Source organism: Oncorhynchus nerka, linkage group LG3, assembly GCF_034236695.1.
Source record: "Oncorhynchus nerka isolate Pitt River linkage group LG3, Oner_Uvic_2.0, whole genome shotgun sequence".
Classification (NCBI taxonomy): domain Eukaryota; kingdom Metazoa; phylum Chordata; class Actinopteri; order Salmoniformes; family Salmonidae; genus Oncorhynchus; species Oncorhynchus nerka.
Window position 1 is genome coordinate 70,895,506 of NC_088398.1, and position 14,474 is coordinate 70,909,979.

Below are 14,474 nucleotides of genomic sequence, written 5' to 3' on the forward strand. Positions count from 1 at the left end.
GGAGTCTATATACAATGTGTGCAAAAGGCATGAGGAGGTAGGCAAATAATTACAATATTGCAGATTAACACTGGAGTGATAAATGATCAGATGATCATGTACAGGTAGAGATATTTGTGTGCAAAAGAGCAGAAAAGTAAATAAATAAAAACTGTGGGGATGAGGTAGGTGAAAATGGGTGGGCTATTTACCAATAGATTATGTACAGCTGCAGCGATCGGTTAGCTGCTCAGATAGCTGATGTTTGAAGTTGGTGAGGGAGATAAAAGTCTCCAACTTCAGCGATTTTTGCAATTCGTTCCAGTCACAGGCAGCAGAGTACTGGAACGAAAGGCGGCCGAATGAGGTGTTGGCTTTGGGGATGCTCAATGAGATACACCTGCTGGAGCGCGTGCTACGGATGGGTGTTGCCATCGTGACCAGTGAGCTGAGATAAGGCGGAGCTTTGCCTAGCATGGCCTTGTAGATGACCTGGAGCCAGTGGGTCTGGCGATGAATATGTAGCGAGGGCCAGCCGACTAGAGCATACAAGTCGCAGTGGTGGGTAGTATAAGGTGCTTTAGTGACAAAACGGATGGCACTGATAAACTGCTTCCAGTTTGCTGGGAAGAGTGTTGGAAGCCATTTTGTAGATGACATCGTCGAAGTCGAGGATCGGTAGGATAGTCAGTTTTACTAGGGTAAGCTTGGCAGCGTGAGTGAAGGAGGCTTTGTTGCGGAATAGAAAGCCGACTCTTGATTTGATTTTCGATTGGAGATGTTTGATATGGGTCTGGAAGGAGAGTTTGCAGTCTAGCCAGACACCTAGGTACTTATAGGTGTCCACATATTCAAGGTCGGAACTATCCAGTGTGGTGATGCTAGTCGGGCAAGCGGGTGCAGGCAGCGATCGGTTGAAAAGCATGCATTTGGTTTTACTAGCGTTTAAGAGCAGTTGGAGGCCACGGAAGGAGTGTTGTATGGCATTGAAGCTCGATTGGAGGTTAGATAGCACAGTGTCCAATGACGGGCCGAAAGTGTATAGAATGGTGTCGTCTGCGTAGAGGTGGATCAGGGAATCGCCCGCAGCAAGAGCAACATCATTGATATATACAGAGAAAAGAGTCGGCCCGAGAATTGAACCCTGTGGCACCCCCATAGAGACTGCCAGAGGACCGGACAACATGCCCTCCGATTTGACACACTGAACTCTGTCTGCAAAGTAATTGGTGAACCGGGCAAGGCAGTCAGCTGATAAGAATATGGTGATTGACAGAGTCGAAAGCCTTGGCAAGGTCGATGAAGACGGCTGCACAGTACTGTCTTTTATCGATGGCGGTTATGATGTCGTTTAGTACCTTGAGTGTGGCTGAGGTGTACCCGTGACCGGCTCGGAAACCAGATTGCATAGCGGAGAAGGTACGGTGGGATTCGAGATGGTCAGTGACCTGTTTGTTGACTTGGCTTTCGAAGACCTTAGATAGGCAGGGCAGAATGGATATAGGTCTGTAACAGTTTGGGTCCAGGGTGTCTCCCCCTTTGAAGAGGGGGATGACTGCGGCAGCTTTCCAATCCTTGGGGATCTCAGACGATATGAAAGAGAGGTTGAACAGGCTGGTAATAGGGGTTGCGACAATGGCGGCGGATAGTTTCAGAAATAGAGGGTCCAGATTGTCAAGCCCAGCTGATTTATACGGGTCCAGGTTTTGCAGCTCTTTCAGAACATCTGCTATCTGGATTTGGGTAAAGGAGAACCTGGAGAGGCTTGGGCGAGGAGCTGCGGGGGGCCGGAGCTGTTGGCCGAGGTAGGAGTAGCCAGGCGGAGGGCATGGCCAGCCGTTGAGAAATGCTTGTTGAAGTTTTCGATAATCATGGATTTGTCGGTGGTGACCGTGTTCCCTAGCCTCAGTGCAGTGGGCAGCTGGGAGGAGGTGCTCTTGTTCTCCATGGACTTCACAGTGTCCCAGAACTTTTTGGAGTTGGAGCTACAGGATGCAAACTTCTGCCTGAAGAAGCTGGCCTTAGCTTTCCTGACTGACTGCGTGTATTGGTTCCTGACTTCCCTGAACAGTTGCATATCGCGGGGACTGTTCGATGCTATTGCAGTCCGCCACAGGATGTTTTTGTGCTGGTCGAGGGCAGTCAGGTCTGGAGTGAACCAAGGGCTGTATCTGTTCTTAGTTCTGCATTTTTTGAACGGAGCATGCTTATCTAATATGGTGAGGAAGTTACTCTTAAAGAATGACCAGGCATCCTCAACTGACGGGATGAGGTCAATGTCCTTCCAGGATACCCGGGCCAGGTCGATTAGAAAGGCCTGCTCACAGAAGTGTTTTAGGGAGCGCTTGACAGTGATGAGGGGTGGTCGTTTGACTGCGGCTCCGTAGCGGATACAGGCAATGAGGCAGTGGTCGCTGAGATCCTGGTTGAAGACAGCGGAGGTGTATTTGGATGGCCAGTTGGTCAGGATGACGTATATGAGGGTGCCCTTGCTTACAGAGTTAGGGTTGTACCTGGTGGGTTCCTTGATGATTTGTGTGAGATTGAGGGCATCTAGCTTAGATTGTAGGACTGCCGGGGTGTTAAGCATATCCCAGTTTAGGTCACCTAACAGAACAAACTCAGAAGCTAGATTGGGGGCAATCAATTCACAAATGGTGTCCAGGGCACAGCTGGGAGCTGAGGGGGTCGGTAGCAGGCGGCAACAGCGAGAGACTTATTTCTGGAGAGAGTAATTTTCAGAATTAGTAGCTCGAACTGTTTGGGTATGGACCTGGAAAGTATGACATTACTTTGCAGGCTATCTCTGCAGTAGACTTCGACTCCTCCCCCTTTGGCAGTTCTATCTTGACGGAAGATCTTATAGTTGGGTATGGAAATCTCTGAATTTTTGGTGGCCTTCCGAGCCAGGATTCAGACACGGCAAGGACATCAGGGTTAGCAGAGTGTGCTAAAGCAGTGAGTAAAACAAACTTAGGGAGGAGGCTTCTAATGTTCTAATGACATGCATGAAACCAAGGCTTTTTCGATCACAGAAGTCAACAAATGAGGGTGCCTGGGGACATGCAGGGCCCGGGTTTACCTCCACATCACCCGCGGAACAGAGAAGGAGTAGTATGAGGGTGCGGCTAAGGGCTATCAAAACTGGTCGCCTAGAGCGTTGGGGACAGAGAATAAGAGGAGCAGGTTTCTGGGCATGGTAGAATATATTCAGGGCATAATGCACAGACAGGGGTATGGTGGGGTGCGGGTACGGCGGAGGTAAGCCCAGGCACTGGGTGATGATGAGAGAGGTTTTATCTCTGGACATGCTGGTTGTAATGGGTGAGGTCACCGCATATGTGGGAGGTGGGACAAAGGAGGTATCAGGGGTGTGAGGAATAGGACTAGGGGCTCCATTGTGAACTAAAACAATGATAACTAACCTGAGCAATAGTATACAAGGCATATTGACATTTGAGAGAGACATACAGCGATGCATACAGTGAACACAGGTGTTGAATTGGGAAAGCTAGCTAAAACAGTGGGTGAGACAACAGCTAATCAGCTAGCATAACAACAGCAGGTGAGATGGCATTGACTAGGCAACTCGGCCGACAGATAAAACAAACAAGCAGAATGGAGTACCGTGATTAATGGACAGTCCAGCGTGCATCAGCTATGTAGCCAAGTGATCAGAGTCCAGGGGGCAGCGGTGGATGGGGCAGGTGGGCTGGGCTGGCGAGTGTTATCCAGGTAAAGAAAACTAACAATGACTAAATAGCTTGTAGCTAGCTAGCTGGTTAGCTTCTGGAGGTTCTTGAGTGTGTTCTAAAAATAAAGATAATAGCGATTCCGTATCACATTGGGTGAGGCAAGTTTCCGGAAGGTATAAACACATTTTTTTTTAAATCGGGAAGAGATAGAGTACATATGGGCCACTGCGTTTTTGGGACGCGGCGGGACGGTTAGCAGGCCTGTGCTAACAAGCTAACAGATTAGCAGGCCGGGGTAAACAAGGTAGTAGTTAGCGGACCTGGGCTAAACAAGCTAGCAGTTAGCGTGCCGAACTAGCAAGCAAGGAGATAGCGAGGGCTAGAGAGTTAGCCTTTGGAGGACGTCGCGATGGGGTGAGTCTGTTTATTCCTCTTCATGCGCTGATATCGATAGACCGGTCGTAGTCAAGGTATTGTAGCCCAGGAGTATGCTAGGAGCTCTGGCCGGGCTAGCTTCAAGCTACGTGGGTGGAAACGGAAATCAACCAGGGTTGCTGTTTAGCTCGATAGCTAGTTGCGAGGATCCAGCTGAAGAATGTTCCGTTTGTGGTGGGAATCCGGGGGTAAAAAAAAATTATTAGGTCCGTTATGCTCTGGTTAGCGTCGCATTGTTCGAACTGGCGAGAGCTTTCCGAGCTAAAGGTTAGTTGATGACCGCTAGCATAGCTGGTAGTTAGCTGGCTAGCTTCAGTTGAGAGGGTCCGGTTCCGAAGTAAATATAACTACTTTAGGAAAGTAGCTACATTGGCGGGTTGCAGAAGAGTATTTGGAAGCTTAGGTTTAGCAAAATGTTTTTAAGGATATGCGAAGAAAAAAAAATATCTAAAAAATATCTAAAACGAAAAAGAGACGATATTTACAGAGAGACGATACGACAGGACAACTACTGCTACGCCATCTTGGAATATAACGGACCTAATATGCCTTGTCTATTGCTGTTTTGATTAGTGATTATTGTCTTATTTCACTGTGGAGCCTCTAGCCCTGCTCAATATACCTCACCTAACCCTCCCTTCCCATCTCCCACACGCGGTGAACTCACCTGGTTTAATTGACGTCTCTAGAGACAATACCTCTCTCATCATTACTCAAAGCCTTTACCTCCCCTGTATTCACACCCTACCATACCTTTGTCTGTACATTATGCCTTGAATCTTTTCTACAGCACCCTGAAACCTGCTCCTTTTACTCTCTGTTCCGAATGTACTAGACGACCAGTTCGTATAGCCTTTAGCCGTACCCTTATCCTACTCCTCCTCTGTTCCTCTGGTGATGTAGAGGTTAATCCAGGTACTGCAGTGCCTAGCTCCACTCCTACTCCCCAGGCGCTCTCATTTGTTGACTTCTGTAACCGTAAAAGCCTTGGTTTCATGCATGTTAATATTAGAAGCCTCCTCCCTAAGTTTGTTTTATTCACTGCTTTAGCACACTCTGCCAACCCAGATGTTCTAGCTGTGTCTGAATCCTGGCTTAGGAAGGCCACCAAAAACCCTGCAATTTCCATCCCTAACTAAAACATTTCCCGACAAGATAGAACTGCCAAAGGGGGCTGAGTTGCAATCTACTGCAGAGTTCTGTCATGCAATCCAGGTCTGTGCCCAAACACTTCAAGCTTCTACTTTTAAAAATCCACCTTTCCAGAAACAAGTCTCTCACCGTTGCCACTTGCTATAGACCACCTTCTGCCCCCAGCTGTGCCCTGGGCACCATATGTGAATTGATTGCCCCCCCATCTATCTTCAGAGCTCGTGCTGTTAGGTGACCTAAACTGGGACATGCTTAACACCCCGGCCATCCTACAATCTAAGCTTGATGCCCTCAATCTCACACAAATGATCAATGAACCTACCAGGTACAATCCCAAATTCGTAAACACAGGCACCCTCATATCATCCTAACCAACCTTCCCTCCAAATACTCCTCTGCTGTCTTCAACCAGGATCTCAGCGATCACTGCCTCATTGCTTGCGTCTGTAATAGGTCTGCGGTCAGAAGACCACCCCTCATCACTGTCCAACGCTCCCTAAAACACTTCAGTGAGCAGGCCTTTCTAATCAACCTGGCCCGGGTATCCTGGAAGGATACCGACGCACCCCCTCCAAGCTGCACACTGCACTGAGGCTAGGAAACACTGTCACCACCGATTAAATCCACAATAATTTAGAATTTCAAGCAATTTTAAGCTATTTTCTACGGCTGGCCAGGCTTTCCACCTGGCCACCCTACCCTGGTCAACAGCCCTGCACCCCCCACAGCAACTTTTCCAAGCCTCCCCATTTCTCCTTCACCCAAACCCAGATAGCTGTAAAAATCTGGATCCCTACAAATCAGCAGGGCTAGACAATCTGGACCCTCTTTCTAAAATTATCAGCCTGAAATTGTTGCAATCCCTATTACTAGCCTGTTCAACCTCTCTTTAATATCGTCTGAGATCCCCCAAAGATTGGAAAGCTGCCGCGGTCATCCCCCTCTTCAAAAGGGGAGACACACTCTAGGCCCAAACTGCTACAGGCCTATATCTATCCCACCCTGCCTTTCTAAGGTCTTCGAAAGCCAAGTTAACAAACAGATCACCGACCATTTCAAATCCCACCGTACCTTCTCTGCTATGCAATCTGGTTTCCGAGCTGGTCATGGGTCCACCTCAGCCACGCTCAAGGTCTTAAACGATATCATAACCACCATCGATAAGAGACAATACTGTGCAGCTGTATTCATCGACTTGGCCAAGGCTTTCGACTCTGTCAATCACAACATTCTTATTGGCAGACTCAACAGCCTTGGTTTCTCAAATGACTGCCTCGCCTGGTTCACCAACTACTTCTCAGACAGAGTTCAGTGTGTCAAATCAGAGGGCCGTTGTCCGGACCTCTGGCAGTCTCTATGGGGGTGCCACAGGGTTCAATTCTTGGGCCGACGCTTTTCTCTGTATACATCAATGATGTCGATCTTGCTGCTGGTGATTCTCTGATTCACCTCTACGCATATGACACCATTCTGTACACTTCTGGCCCTTCGTTAGACACTGTGTTAACTAACCTCCAGACGAGCATCAATGCCATACAACTCTCCTTCCCTGGCCTCCAACTGCTCTTAAATCTTAAATGCAAGTAAAACTAAATGCATGCTCTTCAACCAATCGCTGCCCGCACCTGCCCGCCCGTCCAGCATCACTACTATGGACGGTTCTGACTTAGAATATGTGGACAATTACGAATACCTAGGTGTCTGGTTAGACTGTAAACTCTCCTTCCAGACTCACATTAAGCATCTCCAATCCAAAATTAAATTTAGAATCTGCTTCCTATTTCGCAACAAAGCCCCCTTCACTCATGCTGCCAAACATACCCTCTTAAACTGACTATCCTGAAAGGATAGAGAGAGAGATGGATGGATGGATGGATGGATGGTGAGGTCCCGAGTGGTGCAGCGGTCTAAGGGACTGCATCGCAGTGCTGAGGTGCCACTACTGCCTGGGTTTTGGCCGGGGGGCTTTATTTGGCTCATCGCACTCTAGCAACTCCTTGTGGCGGGCCGGGTACTTGAAAGCTGACTTCGGTCGTCCACTCCTGCGTGGAGTGTGTTTAAGAAGTAGGGGCTAGGTAAATCATGTTTCGGAGGATGCATGTCTCAACCTTCGACTTTCCCAAGCCCATTAAGGAGTTGCAGCGATGAGACAAGGTTGTAACTGGGAAGAAAATGCAATATATATATATATTTTTTTTAATTGGATGGACGGAGAAAGCAGGGAAAGACAGGGTGAAAGATGGAATCTACCCTATATTATATTTCTCCATGGAGGACTACTTCTATTCTAAATAACACTTGTGTCTGTCAGATAACCATCTGAGGGGCTTCCCAACAACATTCCACAGACCAGGGGTTGAGATTGAGAAACAGTGCAGTCTAAACTCCTTACCATTGTGCCCTGGTCTAAACTCACTTACTGTGAACCTATAAACCTATGCTCTGATATAAAGGCCCTATTGTTAACATCTGTTGATTCAGCTTTATGTCACAGTGATCCAGCGACTGACACCATTCTAGAATGAACCTGTTGTATTGTCAGGGTACTGCTGTTAGATCTGTATTATTAAACCTGAAGAAAATCAAGTTAATCAGTTGAATGTGACTCTCTGGCTCTTCTTGTTTGCCCCTCCTGTATGCAGCCCTTCCTGTTTGCCCCTCCTGTATGCAGCCCTTCCTGTATGCAGCCCTTCTTGTTTTCCTCTCCTGTATGCAGCCCTTCTTGTTTGCCCCTCCTGTATGCAGCCCTTCTTGTTTGCCCCTCCTGTATGCAGCCCTTCTTGTTTGCCCCTCCTGTATGCAGCCCTTCTTGTTTGCCCCTCCTGTTTTCCCTCCTGTATGCAGCCCTTCTTGTTTGCCCCTCCTGTATGCAGCCCTTCTTGTTTGCCCCTCCTGTTTTCCCCTCCTGTATGCAGCCCTTCTTGTTTGCCCCTCCTGTATGCAGCCCTTCTTGTTTGCCCCTCCTGTATGCAGCCCTTCTTGTTTGCCCCTCCTGTATGCAGCCCTTCTTGTTTGCCCCTCCTGTATGCAGCCCTTCTTGTTTGCCCCTCCTGTATGCAGCCCTTCCTGTTTGCCCCTCCTGTATGCAGCCCTTCCTGTTTTCCCCCTCCTGTATGCAGCCCCTCCTGTATGCAGCCCTTCCTGTTTCCCCTCCTGTATGCAGCCCTTCCTGTTTTCCCCTCCTGTATGCGTGGGGCTACAATAACTGCCAGGTGGTGCCAGGGTCCACAGCCAACCAGCCCAACCCCAGGAGTTTGTCCAACTGTCTGCAGAACAAGGTGGCTGTTAGCGTCACCTGAGGTCAAACCTACTCTGGCTGTGGTTGAGAATGGAGAGTTGAGTGACCACTGTTTGAACGTGGGTTTGATATGAAATGTGTTTAATATTTGTATTTAATCAGCCTGTGTGTGTTTCTCTCAGTTGTGCTGCTGGGCAACAATGGGAATCAGCTGACACCTTGTCGCCTGGTGGGCCTGCAGGGTCTCTGTGTGCAACAGGTGAGTACATACACTACCTCCTCTAACGTTCACTCCTCTCCTCCCCTCCAGATAGCGTCTGGCCCTGCCTACTCCCTGGTCCTGAGAGCATTGTGTGTGTGTCCTCTCCTGTAGACAGAGCATTGTGCGTGTGTCCTTTCCTGTAGACAGAGCATTGTGCGTGTGTCCTCTCCTGTAGACAGAGCATTGTGTGTGTGTCCTCTCCTGTTGACGGAGCATTGTGCGTGTGTCCTCTCCTGTTGACAGAGCATTGTGCGTGTGTCCTCTCCTGTTGACAGAGCATTGTGCGTGTGTCAGAGCATTGTGCGTCTCCCTGTAGACAGAGCATTGTGCGTGTGTCCTCTCCTGTAGACAGAGCATTGTGCGTGTGTCCTCTCCTGTAGACGGAGCATTGTGCGTGTGTCCTCTCCTGTTGACAGAGCATTGTGCGTGTGTCCTCTCCTGTTGACAGAGAATTGTGCGTGTGTCCTCTCCTGTTGACAGAGAATTGTGCGTGTGTCCTCTCCTGTAGACAGAGCATTGTGCGTGTGTCCTCTCCTGTAGACAGAGCATTGTGCGTGTGTCCTCTCCTGTAGACAGAGCATTGTGCGTGTGTCCTCTCCTGTAGACAGAGCATTGTGCGTGTGTCCTCTCCTGTAGACAGAGCATTGTGCGTGTGTCCTCTCCTGTAGACAGAGCATTGTGCGTGTGTCCTCTCCTGTAGACAGAGCATTGTGCGTGTGTCCTCTCCTGTAGACAGAGCATTGTGCGTGTGTCCTCTCCTGTAGACAGAGCATTGTGCGTGTGTCCTCTCCTGTAGACAGAGCATTGTGCGTGTGTCCTCTCCTGTAGACAGAGCATTGTGCGTGTGTCCTCTCCTGTTGACAGAGCATTGTGTGTGTCTTCTATCCGGAGCATGATGACTTCCTGATGGTGGCCCAGTCTCTGAAGGAGAAGTTTGATATCCCAGAGACGGCCGACCTCAAGTTCAGCGTGGACGGTGCAAACATCCACGTACAGGCCATGCTCCACGTCAGGTAGGTTGCTCACTGGGCTCTAACAAAGCAAGATCAAGTTAGCCAGCTAACATCATTACATACTAAGAACTTTCTGGATTATAGTGAAAGTTGGAAGATGAATGGGCTATTGAGTCAAGTTGTTTTACCAGACCCATTGCAAGTTCTATCTTTCATAGTGAGTGAAGAAATGTGGCATTGTTTCGGAATATAATAAAACACAAGTTGTACAGAGTGCTTTTCAAGGACCCAGACACTTAAATGGAGAATATTTAATTATGTTAAGTGATTAACTGGCTTACAGCTGTCCTCTACCTCTCTACTGCTAGTTATGAGCACTTCGTAACAGCTAACAGTCCTCTCTCACTCTCTCCACTGCTAGGTGTTCCAGTACCATTGGAATGAGGATTGAAGGAGGTGATAGAGATCGACCAGTTCTCCTACCCCGTCTACCGCTCCTTTCTGGAGTTCCTCTACACCAGGGGTCTCCAACCTTTTAATAGCATGAGAACTACTTTTAAAAAATGAAGCATGTCGTGAGCTAGTCATTCTTATTTTTAGCTTTCAAATAGGCACATTCTTCTCCTCTCCCATGCAACTCTTCCCACGGGACTTTAGAGTCCAAGAAGTAAATGTTTTCTGTCCATAAACCTGGTAAAATAATGGTTAATAAATAACTAAAGGGGCCTCTCGAGTGGCGCAGCGGTCTAAGGCACTGCATCGCTGTGTTGCGGCGTCACTACAGCCTGGGGTTCTAAGCCGCTGTGTCACAACCGCCCATGACCGGGAGTCCCATAGGGCGGCACACAATTGACCCATCGTCGTCTGGGTTAGGGGAGGGTTTGGCCGGGGGGGGCTTTACTTGGCACATCGCGCTCTAGCGACTCCTTGTGGCAGGCCGGGCGCCTGCAGGCTGACTTCGGTCATCAGTTGAACAGTGTTTCCTCCGACACATTGGTGCAGCTGGCTTCCGGGTTAAGCGAGCGGGTGTTAGAAAGCGCAGCTTGGTGGGTCATGTTTCGAAGGACGTATGACTCAACCTTCGCCTCTCCCGAACCTGTTGGGTAGTTGCAGCCATGAGACAAGATCGAAATCACAAAATTTATTTTGAACTAAGGGGGCCCTGTATTGTGTTTTCTCAGTAAAAAAAAATCCTGGTTTGAGATTATTTTTTCACTCGCAAAATGAGAATAGTTCCATGAGAAATAATCAAATGTGATGTTCTGAGTCCATGTCAATGCTTAAATCACATTTACATAAAAATATTTTTAGGTCTGGAAGATTTGTTTGTGTAATTCGTCTTGTGCATCTGGCCCTTTAATTGCGAATCTAGCGAGTGAGGAATGTGCAGGTCTAGCAATGTTTCTGTACTGCTGCTACTTATTTCATGGCAACGTTTGCAAATAACAGGTACACATGATATACATTGAACAAAAATATAAACTCAACATGTAAAGTGTTGGTCCCATGTTTCTTAAGCTGAAATAAAAGATCCCATAAATGTCCATACACAACGCTTATTTCACTCAAATGTTTTACACACATTTGTTTACATCTCTGTTAGTGAGCATTTCTCCTTTGGCAAGATAATCCATCCAGCTGACAGGTGTGGTATATCAAGAAGCTGATTAAACAGCATGATCATTACACAGGTGCACCTTATGCTAGGGACAATAAAAGGCCACTCAAATGTGCAATTTTGTCACAACACAATGTCACAGATGTCTCTAGTTTTGACGGAGCATGCAATTGGAATGCTGACTGCAAGAATGTCCACCAGAGCTGTTTCCAGATAATTTTATGTTAATTTATTTACCATATTTGGAGTGTTTTTATAGAATTTGGTTTGCTAATGTCAATGTTGTAATGATGGGGTTATGGTATGGGCAGACAAACTACGGACAACGAACACAATTGCTTTTTATCGATGGAAATTTAAATGTACAGAGATACCGTGACAAGATCCTGAGGCCCGTTGTCGTGCTGCATCCGCCCCCCATCACCTCATGTTGCAAGGATCTGTACACAATTCCTGGAAGCTGAAAATGTCCCAGTTCTTCCATGGCCTGCATACTCACAAGACATTGAGCATGTTTGGAATGCTCTGGATCGACGTGTACGACAGCATGTTCCAGTTCCCGCCAATATCCAGCAACTTTGCACAGCCATTGAAGAGAAGTGGGACAACACTCCACAGGTCACAGTCAAGAGCCTGACCAATGCTATGCGAAGGAGATGTCATGCTACATGAGGCAAATACCGTTCCCACCAGGTACTGACTGCTTTTCTGATCCGGTCCCACCAGGTACTGACTGCTTTTCTGATCCGGTCCCACCAGGTACTGACTGCTTTTCTGTTCCGGTCCCACCAGGTACTGACTGCTTTTCTGATCCGGTCCCACCAGGTACTGACTGCTTTTCTGATCCGGTCCCACCAGGTAGGGACTGCTTTTCTGATCCGGTCCCACCAGGTAGGGACTGCTTTTCTGATCCGGTCCCACCAGGTAGGGACTGCTTTTCTGATCTGGTCCCACCAGGTACTGACTGCTTTTCTGATCCGGTCCCACCAGGTACTGACTGCTTTTCTGATCCGGTCCCACCAGGTACTGACTGCTTTTCGGATCCGGTCCCACCAGGTAGGGACTGCTTTTCTGATCTACGCCCCTAACTATTTTTTAAGGGTATTTGTGACCAACAGATGCATATCTGTATTCCCAGTCATGTGAAATCAATAGATTAGGGCCAAATGAATTTATTTAAATTGTCTAATTTCCTCATAAGAACTGTATCTCAGTAAAATATTAGAAATTGTTGCATTTATATTTTTGTTCATTATTTATTTTAATTTTATTTTATTTCACCTTTATTTAACCAGGTAGGCAAGTTGAGAACAAGTTCTCATTTACAATTGCGACCTGGCCAAGATAAAGCAAAGCAGTTCGACACATACAACAACACAGAGTTACACATGGAGTAAAACAAACATACAGTCAATAATACAGTATAAACAAGTCTATATACGATATATAGATATACGAGCAAATGAGGTGAGAAACGGGAGGTAAAGGGAAAAAAGGCCATGGTGGCAAAGTAAATACAATATAGCAAGTAAAACACTGGAATGATAGATTTGCAGTGGTAGAAAGTGCAAAGTAGAAATAAACAAAATAAATACAGTAGGGAAAGAGGTAGTTGTTTAGGCTAAATTATACGTGGGCTATGTACAGGTGCAGTAATCTGTGAGCTGCTCTGACAGTTGGTGCTTAAAGCTAGTGAGGGAGATAAGTGTTTCCAGTTTCAGAGATTTTTGTAGTTCGTTCCAGTCATTGGCAACAGAGAACTGGAAGGAGAGGCGGCCAAAGAAAGAATTGGTTTTGGGGGTAACCAGAGAGATATACCTACTGGAGCGCGTGCTACAGGTGGGTGATGCTATGGTGACCAGCGAGCTGAGATAAGGGGGGACTTTACCTAGCAGGGTCTTGTAGATGACATGGAGCCAGTGCTTTTGGCGACGAATATGAAGCGAGGGCCAGCCAACGAGAGTGTACAGGTCGCAATGGTGGGTAGTATATGGTGCTCTGGTGACAAAACGGATTGCACTGTGATAGACTGCATCCAATTCGTTGAGTAGGGTATTGGAGGCTATTTTGTAAATGACATCGCCGAAGTTGAGGATTGGTAGGATGGTCAGTTTTACAAGGGTATGTTTGGCAGCATGAGTGAAGAATGCTTTGTTGCGAAATAGGAAGCCAATTCTAGATTTAACTTTGGATTGGAGATGTTTGATGTGGGTCTGGAAGGAGAGTTTATAGTCTAACCAGACACCTAGGTATTTGTAGTTGTCCACGTATTCTAAGTCGGAGCCGTCCAGAGTAGTGATGTTGGACAGGCGGGCAGGTGCTGGCAGCGATCGGTTGAAGAGCATGCATTTAGTTTTACTTGTATTTAAGAGCAATTGGAGGCCACGGAAGGAGAGTTGTATGGCATTGAAGCTTGCCTGGAGGGTTGTTAACACAGTGTCCAAAGAAGGGCCAGAAGTATACAGAATGGTGTCATATGCGTAGAGGTGGATCAGAGACTCACCAGCAACAAGAGCGACATCATTGATGTATACAGAGAAGAGAGTCGGTCCAAGAATTGAACCCTGTGGCACCCCCATAGAGACTGCCAGAGGTCCGGACAGCAAACCCTCCGATTTGACACACTGAACTCTATCAGAGAAGTAGTTGGTGAACCAGGCGAGGCAATCATTTGAGAAACCAAGGCTGTCGAGTCTGCCGATGAGGATGGGTGATTGACAGAGTCGAAAGCTTTGGTCAGATCAATGAATACGGCTGCACAGTAATGTTTCTTATCGATGGCGGTTAAGATATCGTTTAGGACCTTGAGCGTGGCTGAGGTGCACCCATGACCAGCTCAATTATAATTACTCATGATATACATTAATCTGCCATGGAAGCCTACTTTGCATGTAACATTTAATTGAGAAGGAGTGGAGAAAGTATTTCTATCCCACAAGATGGTTACCTCATCAACTGGCAACACAGAGTGATAGACAAACGTGCACACCAAAGACAGACATGCAATATTGCTGGAAATGTACTGGCAAATATTGTGTTAGTTTTGACTTTTTAAAACTTCTTAGGGCTAGGCCTCTTTTTTCTCCACTTCCTGCCTGAATGACGTGCCCAAAGTAAACTGCCTGTAGCTCAGGACCTGAAG

The 14,474-nt window shown here is 47.3% G+C and overlaps 1 pseudogene; it reads left to right on the forward strand.

Annotated features, from left to right (window-relative positions):
* Positions 1-574: 574 nt before the first annotated feature.
* Positions 575-10,565, forward strand: LOC115116686 (RCC1 and BTB domain-containing protein 1-like; annotated as a pseudogene).
* Positions 10,566-14,474: the final 3,909 nt, after the last annotated feature.